We start from the raw sequence: 15,695 nt of genomic DNA, 5'->3' as shown, positions 1-15,695 counted from the left end.
GCAACAACCTAACAACTTCAATTCTAGCTACAAGAGAAAAAGCTTCTTCATAGTCAATACCTTCCATCTAAGAACATCCTTTACATACCAATATTTATTTGAATCTAAAAAATTCACTGGATTCATTTAGTTTATACCAGAACACCCATTTGTTGGACATTGATGCTGCTAGGATATGTTGTCATTTATGTCAACATATTCCAATGTTGTTGAGAGTTGTTTAGTGTTCTTGTGATTGCATTGAGTTGATATGGATGGCTTATCTATTTGGGATGCTGGAATACTTTATTCCTTGTTTATTTTAGTGATCTGGAAGTTTGTTTGATCATATTATTTGGCCTGGTTTGTAGTTCATTCTTTCTATGTAGTGGATTGCAAAGTTTGGTATTTTATTCGTTGAGCTTTGATATGATCATATCTTTGGTTGTAGTTTTGGGAGAATGTTTTGGATGTTCATGTGTATCTTCAATTTAGATGGTTTGTGATTTGGTGCTTTGCAAGCTATCTTTCTAGTCAAAATTGCTTATGTTGATTTTTGTTGTGAGCTAGCGTGTTGATCGATGAAGATTTGAGTAAGTGGTGTTGGTGCAGCTATTGCAGGTGATTCTAATGTTGTTTTTCATGTTTCTTGATCATGTCCTATTTGTCTTGGTGGTCCACATTGATTATTGTGCATGTTCTTGGTGATTTTTCTCATCTGGTGTTATTCTTTGTGTTATGCAGTATTAATGGTGGTGTAGCATATTGTTATTGATCTTGGCATGATTTTTGGTGTTGATGCGTGTTTGGAGATTTAATTTAGGTCCATTTTATGTCATGTATATAATTATATTGGTCTGGTGGTTTATTTATGTATCGTGTGATGTAATTTTTTAATTGAGGTTTGAGAGTTTGGCCAATCTTGTAGTCAAGGTTGATGATTTGTATAAATAGGTGGTTTAATCATGTAATTTTGGTATCAATGTTATGTTTGTATTATCAGAGAGTTGTGTATGTGGTGATTAAGTGAATTTATTCTTCGGTGAGGTGTATTAAGAAGAGATTGTTGTTGGGTAGACAAATGTGCTTAACGAGAACTATCATCAGGCATAAAGAGATAGTATATTTGCAGTTCATGTAATCCAGATTGTAGTCTAAATCTTTGTGTAAGGTAGTGAACCTTCCTTGAGGGTTGCAGCCTTCTGGGTCATCTTATTTTAAGCAGTGAGCTCTAGAAATTTATCTTTAATGCATGTGCATTACCTATTGTAATATTTTCACATACTAGTGTAGAGTATCATCTTATTGTGGGTAGGTCCCCACCATGGTTTTTCCCTTAACAGAGTTTTCCACATCAAAATATTGGTTTTATGTGTTACCGTATCATTGTTTTTATCTTTACTGTTGTTGTTGTTTTTTAGATCTAAGATTGTGATTAAATTGTTAAATCTGGTGAAAATTAATTCGGCCCCCCTCTCAGTTTTCCTTTTTGGTTGCTGCTAACAATTGGTATCAAAGCTAGATCCTCTGAAAGAAGCTTGACCACTTGAGGAGATCCGAGATGATGGATTATGTGTTCAAAAAGGAGAGTCCTAGATTTGATGGAAGCAATTATACTATCTAGAAGGACTAGATGGTAGTTAACTTGAAATGCCTTGGAGAAGAGTATTGGAAGATAAAAAAAGAATGTTTATAATGCTCCTCAGAATGGACCGGTTAATGTTGTTGAGATCAACGATGTTGAACATAACATAAGAGTTAAGGAAGCATTGTTGAGTGCCTTAACTAATTTGGAGATGACTAATGTGATGGGTTTGTAGGCTACACATGAGATTTGGAAGAAGCTGGAGACTTTATATGAAGGAGAAATGCAAGTTAAAGTTGATAAGCTGCAGAGCTTGAAAGGGAAGTATGAAGCATTGAAGATGGTAGAAGATGAAAATATATCAACATTTTACAGCTAAGGTAAATGATCTTGTCATGAATATAAGATGTGTTGGTGGAACCCTTTAGAAGATGAGATTGTTGCTAAGGTACTGAGATCCTTGCCTCCTTCTTACAAACTTAAAGTAGATGTTATTGATGAGATACAGAGTGTGACTACCATGACTAGAGACATGTTGGTTGGAAAGCTTACTACCTTTGAGTTGAGAAAATTTGGAGAATCAAATGGGAAATCTAAGACTACATTCAGAGCCTCTGTATCTAGGAAGCAAAAGTATGATCCAGGAGAAAGTTCTTGTTGGGTATCTAGATTTGAAAGAGAAAAGAGAGAGATGGAAGAGAAAGAATGAGAATTGGATGAACCTTAAGCTCTTTTTGCTCAAAGATTGCCTAAAGGAGCCTATAAGTATGATGGAAATTTAGCTTTGAAATGTTTCTCTTGTAATAAGATAGGACATTTTGCTTTTAGGTGTCCTGAGAGAATGCCTAGATACGATAAGCATGAAAGGAATGATAGATCTGATAAGAATGATAGATATGAGAAGCATAATAAGTATGTTAATCGCTATATGCCCTACCAGAACTACAAAAAACATAAGAGACTCTATTATACTGTTGATGAAGGTGTAACAAATGAGGAATTAGAAAATGGGAATTCAGAAGATGAGTTTGTATTTTTTTCTATTAAGGAAGATGATCCAGTATGAGTGAATCCTACAAGCTGCATTGTTGAGGAGAAACCTTTGGCTGCTAAAATTGAAGAGAAAGATGAAAGGGTTATTAATAGCAGTTGTTCACATAATTTGACGGGTGATAAAACAAAAATTGTGAGTATGGAGAGGTATGACGGTGAAATAGTGAGATTTGGAGATGACAAAGCTTGTGTGATGTGTGGTAGAGGTTCTATATCTTTCAATGGTAAGTAGAATACTGATGATGTCTTGTATGTTGAAGGTTTGAAGCATAATCTTTTGAGTGTTGGGTAGATGGTTGACAAGGGATATGATTTACAACTCAAGAATGGTAAATGTAAGATCCTAAATGCCTCCTGTATAGAGATTGCATTAGGTACTAAAAATAAAGGTAATATATTTCACTTGAATGCTAGTGAGAAAAGTTGTTTGATTGCTTAGATTGATGAAAGTTGGTTGTGGCATAGGAAAATGTGTCATGTTAATTTTGACTAGATTGTGAAGATAAGTTCTACTCAAGTTTCTAGAGATTTGCCTAAGATTGTGAACCCTACTAATCTGGTGTGTAAGGAATGTCAGATGGGAAAGAGAACAAAAAATTCATTTAAGAGTAAGGTATATTCATCTAATGTATTGCTAGATCTGGTTCATACTGACTTATGTGGTCCTACTAGAGTGAGAAGCATGCAAGGAGAGAGATATTTTATGTTGCTAATTGATGCCTATTCAAGGATGATGTGGGTTACCTTCTTAAGGGAGAAATCATAAACATTGGAGAAATTCAAGATATTCAAATCCAGAGTGGAGACTAAGATAGTATTGAGGCTGAAATGCTTGAGATCTGACAGAGGAGGAGAAATTACATCAGGAGAGTTTGATACATTCTGTGAGGAATGGAATTAGAAGATAATTATCTACTCCTAGAACCCCTCAATAGAATGTAGTTGTTGAAAGGAAGAACAAAACTATCTTAGATGTTGCAAGGACTATGTTGATTGAAGGAAACATTGAACATATCTTTTGGAGAGAAGTTGTTAGCACTGTTGTTTACACATTCAACCGGTGCATATTAAAGATGATTCCGATAAGACTCCTTATGAGCTATGGTTTGGTCATATTCCTATAGTTAGATATTTCAAAATCTTTCAAAGTAAATGATATATCAAGAGAGATGAGGATAAAGGAAAGTTTGATGCATGTGATGAAGGAATCTTCTTGGAATATTATACCAAGAGAAAGGTCTACCAGTGCTACAACAAGAGACTAAAGAAGATGGTTGAGAGTGAAAATGTAAAGGTGGATGAGTGTCTTGGAAAGCAGATCAGAGTATGTAGTTATGATATTGATGATGAATATGTTGTTCCTAAGCCTATTCAGACTGAGATCTTGAAGAAAATTGATTTGGTCGGGACAATTAATCTAGATATTGCTACTGCCGCTGAAGAAGTGCAAGAGCTTGAAAATTAGAATAATCAAAAGACATCAAGGTATGCTAGATTGAATCATTCATGAAATCAAATTATTGGTGACAAGAATAAATGTTTAATGACTAGAAGAAGGATTGTTACTGAAGAGATATGTTTGATTTCAAAGATTGAACCTATAGATGTAGTAGGATTCATGTAAGGATAAAAATTGGATAAGAGAAATGGAAGAAGAGCTGATTCAGATTGAAAAGAATAACACTTGGGAGCTTGTTCTGAGACCTAAAGGCAAGAATGTGATTGGTAATAAATGGGTGTTCCAGAATAAATTGAATGAAGTCGATGAAGTTGTCAGAATCAAAGAAAGATTGGTATGTAAAGGGTGTTCTCAGATAGAATGTATTGACTATGAAGAAACTTTTGATCTTGTATCTATAATTGAAGTTATTAGATAGCTTCTTGCATATGCTTCTTATAAGAACTTTAACATTTATCAGATGGATGTCAAGTTAGACTTTTTGAATGGTGATCTGGAAGATCAAGTTTACATTGAACAACCAAATGGATTTTCTCTATCTGATGAAGGTGATATGGTATGCAAATTAAAGAAAACTCTGTATGGACTGAAGCAAGCCCCTAGAGCCCAGTATGCAAGATTGGATAAGTATTTGATAAAGTTGGGATTCTGTAAAGGTACTGCTGATAGTAATTTATATTTCAAAGTTGAGAAAGATAACATTTTGATTGTTGAAGTTTTTGTTAATGATATAATTTTTGGTGGTGATGATGAATTTAGTATGAAGCTTGCTAATGATATGCAAAAAGAATTTGAGATGTCTATGATAGGTGAGATGAAATTCTTTTTTAGGACTACAGATTACTCAGATAGGGAAAGTTATTTTCATTTCTCAATCTAAGTATCTGAAAGAATTGTTGAAGAAGTTTGGATTACCTGATTATAAACCTATGGGAACTCCTATGGTGACTAGTGTAAGATGTCTAAAAATGGTGAATCTCAAAAAGTTAATTAGACCTTGTATAGATCTATGGTTGGTGGATTTTTGTACTTAACTCAGACTAGACTAGATATTATGCATGATGTTTTTCTTTATGCTAGATTTCAAGAAGATCCTAAAGAAACTCATGTCACTGTCATGAAGAGGATTTTCAGATACTTGAAGGGAATTGTTGACTATGGCCTATGTTATTTGAAGAATAATGATTTCCTACTGTGTGCTTACACTGATGCTGATTGGGTTGGTGATGTTGATGACCCAAAGACCACTACTGGTGAAGCATTGTTTTTAGGGAGCTGGTTTCATTGTCTAGTAAGAAACAATATGTTGTATCTTTTTCTATTGCTGAAGCTGAATACATTGTTGTTGTTAGTAGCTATACTCAAGTGGTTTGGATGAGGTATATGTTGAAGGATATTAGAGTAATTTATGATGAGCCTACTATTATATATTGTGACAATTCAAGTGCTATAAATATTTCAAAGAATCTGGTGCTACATTCTAAAACAAAGCATGTATCCATAAAGTATCATTTCTTGAGGGAGAAAGTTAGTGATGAGGAAGTCAAATTGAATATGTATCTACAAAGAATCAGATTGTAGATATTTTCACTAAGCCTTTGCTTGTAGATACATTTGTCTATTTGAGAGACAAGTTAGCGGTCTTTGCCCCTCCTGTTGAGAACTAAATGCACGAAGATGGATCAATCTGGTGGATTTCAGAGTCTTATCTCTTTGTCTAGGTTAATGAGTTGGTGCTATTACTCAGCTAGAGTAGTCAGCATGTGGTTTAGTTTTTTAGATGATTAGTAAATTAAGTTTATTGTAAGGGGAATATTTTCCTTCTTAGAGGATTTGTCTTGGGGGAGAGAGCGTAATTTGTATTGTGTCTTTGGCATTGCTGTCAAAGGGGGAGAGAGTCATATGAAAAACTATTTTATCTTTGCAGCTTTGTGTGCATGATTTTAGGGGGAGTTATAGTATTGATTCATTCCTAAATACATTGATTTTTTTTCACATTCATATGTTGCCATCAATGCCAAAGGGGGAGATTGTTGGATATTGTTGCTGCTAGGATATGTTGTTGTCATTGATGTCAACATATTCTAGTATTGCTGAGAGTTGTTTGGTGTTTTGGTGATTGTATTGAGCTGATATGGATGGTTTATCTATTTGAGATGATGGAATACTTTATTACTTATTTTTTTAGTGATCCGAAAGTTTTCTTGATCATATTATTTGGTCTAGTTTATAGTTTAGTCTTTTTGTGCAATGGTTGGCAAAGTTTGGTATTTGCTCTGGTAAGCTCCGATATGATCATATCTTTGGCTGTGGTTTTGGGATAATGTTTAAGATGTTTGTGTGTAACTTCAATTTTTATGGTTCATGATTTAGTGCTTTGCAAGCTATTTTTGTAGTCTAAATTGTTGTTGTTGATTGTTCTTATGAGCTAGCATGTTGATCAATAAAGATTTGAGTAAGTGGTGTTGGTACAACAATTGCAAATGGTTCTAATGTGCTTTTTGGTGTTTCCTTATCATGTCCTATTTGTATTGGTGGTTTGCATTGATTCTTGTGTGTGTTTAAGTGGTATTCTTGGTAGTGTATTGTGTTGCAGTTGATCTTGGCATGATTTCTGGTGTTGATGCATATTTGGAAATTTGATTTAGGTGCATGTTATGTCATTTATATCATTATATTGCTTTAGTGGTTTATTTATGTATCGTGTGATGTAATTTTATAATTGAGGTTTGAGGGTTTGGCCGACCTTGTAGTCAAGGTTGATGATTTGTATAAATAGGTGGTTTAGTCATGTAATTTGGGTATCGGTGTTATGTCTACATTATCAGAGAGTGGTGTATGTCATGCTTAAGAGAATTGTTGCAGGGCAGACAATTGTACTTAACCAAAACTGTCACTAGGCATAAAGATATGCTATATTTGTAGTTCATGTAATTTGGATTGTAGTTTGAATCTTATTGAAAGGTAGTGAACCTTCCCTAAGGGTTGGAGCCTTCTGGGTCATCTTATTTTGAGAAGTGAGCTCTAGGAAGTGTTCCTGAATGCATGTGCATTCCCCATTGTAATATTTTCATATACTACTGCATAGTATCATCTTATTGTGGATAGGTCCCCACCATGGTTTTTCCGTTAACTAGGTTTTCCATGACAAAATCTTAGTGTTATGTGTTGAAGTATCATTGTTCTTATCTTTTTTTGTTGTTGTTGTCTAGATATGAGATTGTGCTTAAATTATTAAATCCAGTGAAAAATGATTCACCCCCCCTCTCAATTTTCCTTTTTGGTTGCTGCTAACACCATTTAGTACCAATCACATTGTTGTCTTTAGGCCTCAAAACAAGCTCCCAAGTGTTATTCTTGTGAGGCCTCACCTCGACTCAGTCTGACATTCAGTGGATTTTATATTTAGACTATGATGGATACTTTATTTTGATGCTTTTTGAGACTTAGAACTTATATGATTTCAGGATTTGGATAACATTGCTATGATTTGATGATTTTACTTATATGCTTTTGTGATAGAACACTACATGATTGTTAGATAAGATGATATTGCAATGATAGATGTCGTTATTTAAATTGTAGGACTTTTCTATGATAATAGAACTATGATGTATGTTTAGTTTATGTGAATTGGGATGAAATTGCTTATGTGAATTTGCTTGATAAAAGATGTATTCAATCTGTGCTGATGAAAATTGTATGCAAGTAATGATGTGTATTGTTATATTATTGAATTATATTATATATGGATATTTGGAAGTACTAATGTGTAAATTGAGATGCGCAGGAAATTTACCATGTGACCATGGAAAATTACGGAGAATCAAACCTAGACTTATGTATGTTTGTAAGCCAGGGTTTGTCTATTTGGAGAGACAACACCCTGTTTGTGTTGTATTTTATTCGTAACAGTATATGCTGCATGAGTGTTAAGTGTTATTTAAATTTATTGTGTAAAAACCACAAGAGACAATTTTATGTTTTATTTTTGTAAAAGTGTTTTATTTGTGTCACTTGACACATGTGTGGATTTAAATTTAAATGTTTTATTTTGTCTCTTGGTGGGAAAGTGTTTAAATTATAGTTCTTCTTAAATAAAATAATGTGTTGTCATAAATACTTTGGGAATATAATATTTGGGGTGGTCAACTTATGTTTGACCCGAAAATAAACTTCAGAGGGGTTTAAAATGGGTTAAATGAACACCTAGGGGTAGTTTAATAGGGTTCCCTAAAGCCCATAAGGTATACCTAGGGGTTAGGGGTATTTTTAGGCAAGTTTCTACTTTATAATGATCTTTTTAACGATTTAAAAATTGGCTTTTTTGAGTTGTGCGAAAATTGAAAATTAGAAGTTTAAATCTAATTTAGATTTTTCTTATTCGAATGGGAGTCTTTTTGCATTTTTGCTTTCTTTCCCTGTTGGTTTTTTGGAAACTTGTGAGAACTCAGAGAATGAGCTTCTTAAGCAAGATTTTTGGGAATTGAAGGGTAATCACCCACTCTCCATTTTTGGAGACAAGAGAAATTTTGAAAAGAAAATAATGTTATGAAATAGAAAAATTGATTAAGGGTAGAAGGAAAAAAATTCGTGGATTGGGCAACTCTTCATCAAATATCATAATACCTTTGGGCAGATTAAGGTTGGTTTCAATTATTCATTATAATGTCTTCTTCTTGCTTATGTCTGGAAGTTTGTTGGTGTAAGAAATCTGTGTTTCTTGAATGTATTTGTTGAAAAATCTTTTGGTATTTTTGCATTATGATTTGTGTTGTGTTTTGGGAGTTTCCTCAAGACCTCTTTCTCTTGGGAGAGAAGAGGATCTTGTGGGTGGTAGCAGTGACAACCCTCGAGTGAGAGACTCTCTTTTGAGAGCGATCACAAGGGATCTTTGTGTGACCCTTGCTGCATGGCCTGTTTGTGCAATGGGGGTCATAAGGAGGGATATAAGGCTAGAATGCCTTTGGGGGGCATAAGGAATAAGGGGTTGAGATTCTTGATATATTTATTGTGCCATGAGGTGGCTTCTTATTTATTTCATACTTGCAGTTCTCCTCAGGGTATTGGTCCACTACCACCCTTTGAAAAGATCATCACCAAAGTGTGGTGCTATGAAGCCAAGTTGGGAGTGTGTCTAATTATTTGTATGCATTGCCTTCTATGTGTTTGCCTGTATGTTACCTGTCTAGGAATTGGTTCTCTGAGCTCGGGGGTGGCTACCAGTTAGCCTAGGCTGGGAGGTGAGCACTCCGTGGTCATATTTGTGTTTTCTATTATGCAGGAAAGTCAGGAGAAAGAGAATAGGAACCATGAAAAGACACAGAAGATTATTGTTGAAGATACTTAAATCCAGTTGCAAATATTTGTTTTAATTTGATTCAGAAGTATGCCCTCATTCATAGAAATGAGAGGCAAGTTGTAATTCTTGAAAATAGACTTGAGTTTTATTGTTGTAGCTAAGCAAGGAAACATCCTGTAAATATGTAGAATATCTTAGAGTTCTAAAAGCTTGTTTTATTTCTACTTCTGTTTGGGTTTCAGAAAAAGAAAAGCCTCTTTGAGTTGCATGTAAAAGCTTCTTTTGTATTATGGAAAAATTAGTTTCAAATAAATTTTATCTATATTCTACTTGTTGAAAAGTATGAGTTATTTTGCTAAAGAATTCTAAGTATTAAAAAAAAAAAAAGAAGAGTGTTTTAAGTAATTGTTTTATTAGTGGAAAAATCAATGAATGTGTTTTATTCAGAATAGTATGATGTATTTTTTAAAAAAAAGGTGTTAGAATAAAAGTTTAGCAAAAGATCTACTTCTATTTCTTTTATCAGCAATTAGAATAAATAAATAAAAGAGCGTAAGTTATATATATATATATATATATATACTTAAATGTTTATTTGTGCACATGTAATTTTGGATTTACATAATGTGTTTCCCATTGTTATTCTGTTTAAAATTTTGTATGTAAATCTTATTAAAAAAATATATATATATTTTTATATTTATTCACCCTTAAAACTTTTATATATATAAATTTATATAAATATAAATATAAATATATATATATATACATATATATATATATATTTATATATAATATATTTTTAAAAAAAAAATATAAATTAAAAAAAAAGGAGATTTGGGTTCCACGCGGGCCGCACTGTGTGTATGCACAATGAGGGCCACACGGCGCCCACTGTGTGAACACACAGTGCGGGCCGCTCGGCTCCCACTGTGTGGACACACAGTGGACGGTCGCGGCCGCCACTGTGTGGCCACACAGTGGTGTGAGCCACTAGCAGCGCCCACTGTGTGGACACACAGTGGTGCCGCGGCGCCCACTGTGCACCCACACAGTGGCTCCTCGGCCCTCCCTGTCGCCTTCTTCGAACCTGCAATGAAAATGGCCGCCGCCTTGGGGTTTTGGCCCTGTCAAAAACACTCAGTGGTAAGCAAAAAAAAATGGATTAAGCCCTAGCCCGGGTAGGGCTAGGGTAAATGAATTAAATTTTACATGATAGTTTAGAGTTGATAATATATTATAAAAAAAATAGAACCCTAATTAGGGTTGGGAAAATATTGTTTATTATTTTGGAAAGTTAGTTTAGAAGAATTAAGATATATAAATATATGTAAATATATATATCTATATATATATATGAATATATATATATATATATATATATATATATATAATTCTTGTTATATTTGGAGTAAGTAATTAATAGAGATTTAACTATTTAAATACCTCTGAATTGGTTTCTAATAGGTGGTACAAGAAAAAAAAAGAATATACAAATTTATGAATAAAGCCTGGTCTTATAAAATTCAAATGTATTTAGCGAGTTAAATGCTTAATATTGCCCTAGTTAATTTAATTAGAGCATTAAAATTATAAAATGTTTGTTTAGACTATATGGTCATATTGGAGATTGAATTAATATTCCTCTCCTATTTCTTTAGCGTGATTGTTTTAATAAACTTAATGACTAGGTATCTTGTGGAGATAAATTTAAACCAGTTAATTTTCCGCAATTAGAATTAAACAAATTATCGATGCTTGGTTCGTTTTAGAATTAGCTCGAATATAATTATGGGAATTTCATTAACGCTTGTCGTGTGAGCGAACTTGTTAATTTAATTAGTATTTTATAAAAAAAAAATCATTCCGTTTTTGCCCTAAATTTTGGGCATGACAATTCTTTTCAATTTGATTCGGTTCTTCTTCCATTGCATTTAACCAATTTCCATCCTTACATGCTTAGGCTCAATCTTTGAAATAAAGCATGTACCTTCAACAACAATTCTTTCCTAGTCATTACACCTTTGTTCTTATCACCAAAATTCTGATTTTCTAAATGGTTTAACTTTACATACCTCGGTGTCTTCTGATTGTTTTGATTTTTATATTCTTGCATTTGTTCACCGACAACAACAATATCTAGATTACCTATCTCCACTAGATCAATCTACTTCAAGACCTCAACTTGCATAGGCTTAGGAACAACATCAAAATCATCAAAATCATAACTGCATGCTCTGATCTTCTATCCAAGACACCCATCCACCTTCACATTTTCACTTTCAACTATATTCTTCAATGTCTTATTATAGCATCAGTAGGCCTTGCTCTTAGTAGAATATCCCAAGAAGATTCATTCATCACTTCTTGCATCAACCTTTCCTATATCCTCATCTCTCTTGATATAACATTTACTTCCAATTTTTTAAAAATATCTAATCGTAGGAACATGACCAAACCATAGATCATAAGGAGTCTTACTAGAATCACCTTTAATATTCACCGAGTTGAATGTGTAAACAACAGTGCTAACAACTTCTCTCCTAAAGATTTGTGCAACATTTCTTTCAATCAACATAGTCCTTGCAACATCTAAGATAGTTTCGTTTTTCCATTCAACAACTCCATTCCACTGAGGAGTTCTATGAGCAGATAACTGTCTTCTAATTCCATTCCTCTCATAGAATTATTAAAATCTCCTGATGTAAACTCTCCTCCTCTATCAGATCTCAAACATTTCAACTTCAATCTTGTCTCAGTCTCCACTCTAGCTTTGAATATCTTGATTTTCTCCAATGCATCTAATTTCTCCCTTAGAAAGGTTACCCACACCATCTTTGAATAATCATCAATCAATAGCATAAATTATCTCTCCTTGCATGCTCCTCACTCTAGTAGGACCGTATAAGTTAGTTTGAACAAGATCTAGCAATCCATTAGATGAATATAACTTACTCTTAAATGAAGTTTTTTTTTGCTTTCCCATTTGACATTCCTTACATACCAGATTAACAGGCTTCACAATCATAGGCAAATATCTAACAGCTTGAGTATAACTTATCTTTACCATGTATTCAAAATTAACATGACACATTCTCCTATGACACAGTCAAAATTTATCAATCTGAGCAATCAAGCAACTTTTGTCAGCAACAAGTGAAAGATATTATCTTTGGTTTTAGTACCGGATGCAATCTCTATACCAAAGGTATTTAGGATCTTACATTTTCCATTATTGAATTGCAAATCATATCCCTTGCCAACCATCTGTCTAACACTCAAAATATTATTCTTCAAACCTTCAACATACAATACATCATGAGTATTACACTTACCATTGAAAGATATAGAACCTCTACCACAAATCACACAAGCTTTGTCATCTCCAAATCTTACTATTCCACCATCATACCTTTCCATACTCACAAATTTTATTTATCACCTGTCATATGATGTGAACAACCACTATCAATCACCCATTCATCTTTCTCTTTAATCTTACCAGCTAAAGCTTTCTCCTCTACAATGTACCTTGTAGGATTCACTGATATCGGATCATCTTCCTTGATAGCAATAAATACAAATTCATCTTTTGAATTCCCATTCTCTGATTCCTCATCTATTACACCTTCATTAGCAGCATAATAACATCTCTTATGATTTCAGTACTTCCTGTAGGGCTTATAGGGCTTATCATACTTGTCATGCTTCTCATACCTATCATTCTTATCAAATCTATCATGTTTATCATATCTAGACATCTTATCAGAGAACCTAGAAGAAAAATGTCATATCTTATTACAAGAGAAAAATTTTAAAGGTAACTTTCCATCATACTTACCAGATCCTTTATGTAATCTCTGAGAAATAAGGGCTACAAGCTCATCCAATTCTCATTCTTTCTTTTCAATCTCTCTCGTCTCTCTTTCAAATCTTTATACCCAGCAAGAGATTTCTCCCAGATCATACTTTTTCTTCTCGAATACAGAGGCTTTGAATGTAGTCTCAGATTTCCTATGTGATTCTCAAAATTTTCTCAACTCAAATGCAGTAAGCTTTCCAAATAACATATCTCTAGTCATTGTAGTCAGACTCCAAATCTCATCAATAGCAGCTACCTTATATTTATAAGGAGGCAAGGATCTCAACACCTTAGAAACTATCTCATCTTTTTCAAGGGTTTCACCGACACATCTGATATTCATGACAAGATCATTCACCTTAGCCATAAAGGTTGATATATTTTCATCTTCTTCCATCTTCAAGGCTTCATACTTTCCTTTCAAAATTTGCAACTTAGCAACTTTAACTTGTGCATCTCCTTCATACAAAGTCTCTAGCTTCTTCCAAATCTCATGTGCAGTCTGTAACCCCATCACATTGGTCATCTTCAAATTAGTCAAGGCACTTAGAAATTCTTCCTTAGCTCTTATATTATGTTAAACATCCTTGATCTCAATAAAAGTAACCTGTCCATTTTGAGGAACATTATAATCATTCTTTGTGATCTTCTAATAGTCTTCTCGAAGAGATTTCAAGTGAACTTCCATCCGGTCCTTCCAAACAGTATAATTGCTTCCATCAAATCTAGGACTCTCCTTCTTGAATACATAAGATGTCATCCCAGATCTCCTCAAGTAGTCAAGCTTCTTTCAGAGGATCTATCTCTAATACCAATTGTTATCAGCAACCAAAAAGGAAAATTGAGGGGGGGTGAATCAATTTTCACCAGATTAATACAATTTAAGCACAATCTTAGATCTTTACAACAATAGAAAGAATAAAGATAAAGACAATGAAACCACAACACATAACACCAAATTTTGATGTGGAAAACCCAGTTAAGGGAAAAAACACAGTGGGAACCTACCCACAATAAGATGATACTATGTAGTAGTATGTGTAAATAATACAATGGGGAATGCACATGCATTTAGGCACACTGCTTATGCCTAGAGCTCACTGCTCAAAATAAGATGACCTATAAGGCTCCAACCCATAGGGAAGGTTCACTACCTTACAATAATGATTGGACAACAATCTAGATTACATGAATTGCAAATATAACATCTCCTTATGCCTAATGAAAGTTCCACTTAAGGACATTTGTCTGCCCTGCAATAATCTTTCCTTAATACACCACACTGAAAAATAAATTTTATTAAGCACCACATACACAACTCTCTGACAATGAAAACATAACACCAATACCCCAATTACATGACTATACCACCTATATATACAAATCTTCAACCTTAACTACAAGGTTGACTAAACTATCAACCCTAAATTACAAAATTACATCACACGATACACATGTGAACCACCAGACCAATATAATTATAAAAGACATAACATGAACCTAAATCAAATCTCCAAACACGCATCACCACCAAAAATCTCACCAAAGTCAACCGCAACACACTACACCACCAAGAATATCGCATAACACGAAGAATATCAGTGCATCAATAAAATTACCAAGAATGCGTACAAGAATAAATGCAAACCACCAAGACAAATAGGACAAGATAAAGAAACACCGACAAGTACATTAGAACCATCTAAAATAATTGGACCAACATGACTTATGGAAATCTTTATAGATCAACATGCTAGCTCACTAGAATACTCAACAACAATAATTTGGACTAGAAAGATAGCTTGCAAAGCACCAAATTATGAACCATTGAGACTGAGGATACTCATGAACATCCAAAACATTCTCCCAAAACCACAACCAAAGATATGATCATACTGGAGCTCATCGGAGTAAATACCAAACTCAGCCCACCACTCATAGAAAGACTGAACTATAAACTGTATCAAATAATATGGTCATGCGATCTCCTGGATCACTGAACTGAATAAGGAATAAAGTATTCTAGCATCCCAAATAGATAAATTATCCATGTCATCTCAATGCAATCACCAAAACACCAAAACAACTCTCTACAATACCAAAACATAGGAATATGTTGACATCAATGAAACCAACATATCCTAGCAACAACAATATCCAACACACTATTCCCTTTCTTCTATAAATCTGATCTATTCTTTCTACTAGAATCCATCTTACCTGCCACCATAATTATAGACTTACTGTCATTCGATACCACCTTGTTATCAGCTAGATCTTTCTTCAAATCCATGCCAACATCTAGTAAAACCTCTACAACTTGTTTCTTGGCACTGCAATTCTTCATAAAACTCAAGTTCCTCACCTCTTTTTCTTTCAAAGATACCAAAGTAAACTTCTTCCCATCCTTCCCAATAGTGACCAAGTTCTTCCTAAAATCATAGATAGCTTTGTT

The sequence above is a fragment of the Cryptomeria japonica genome, chromosome 2, assembly GCF_030272615.1.
Source record: "Cryptomeria japonica chromosome 2, Sugi_1.0, whole genome shotgun sequence".
In the NCBI taxonomy this organism is placed as follows: domain Eukaryota; kingdom Viridiplantae; phylum Streptophyta; class Pinopsida; order Cupressales; family Cupressaceae; genus Cryptomeria; species Cryptomeria japonica.
Note: the sequence above shows the minus strand (reverse complement) of the source record.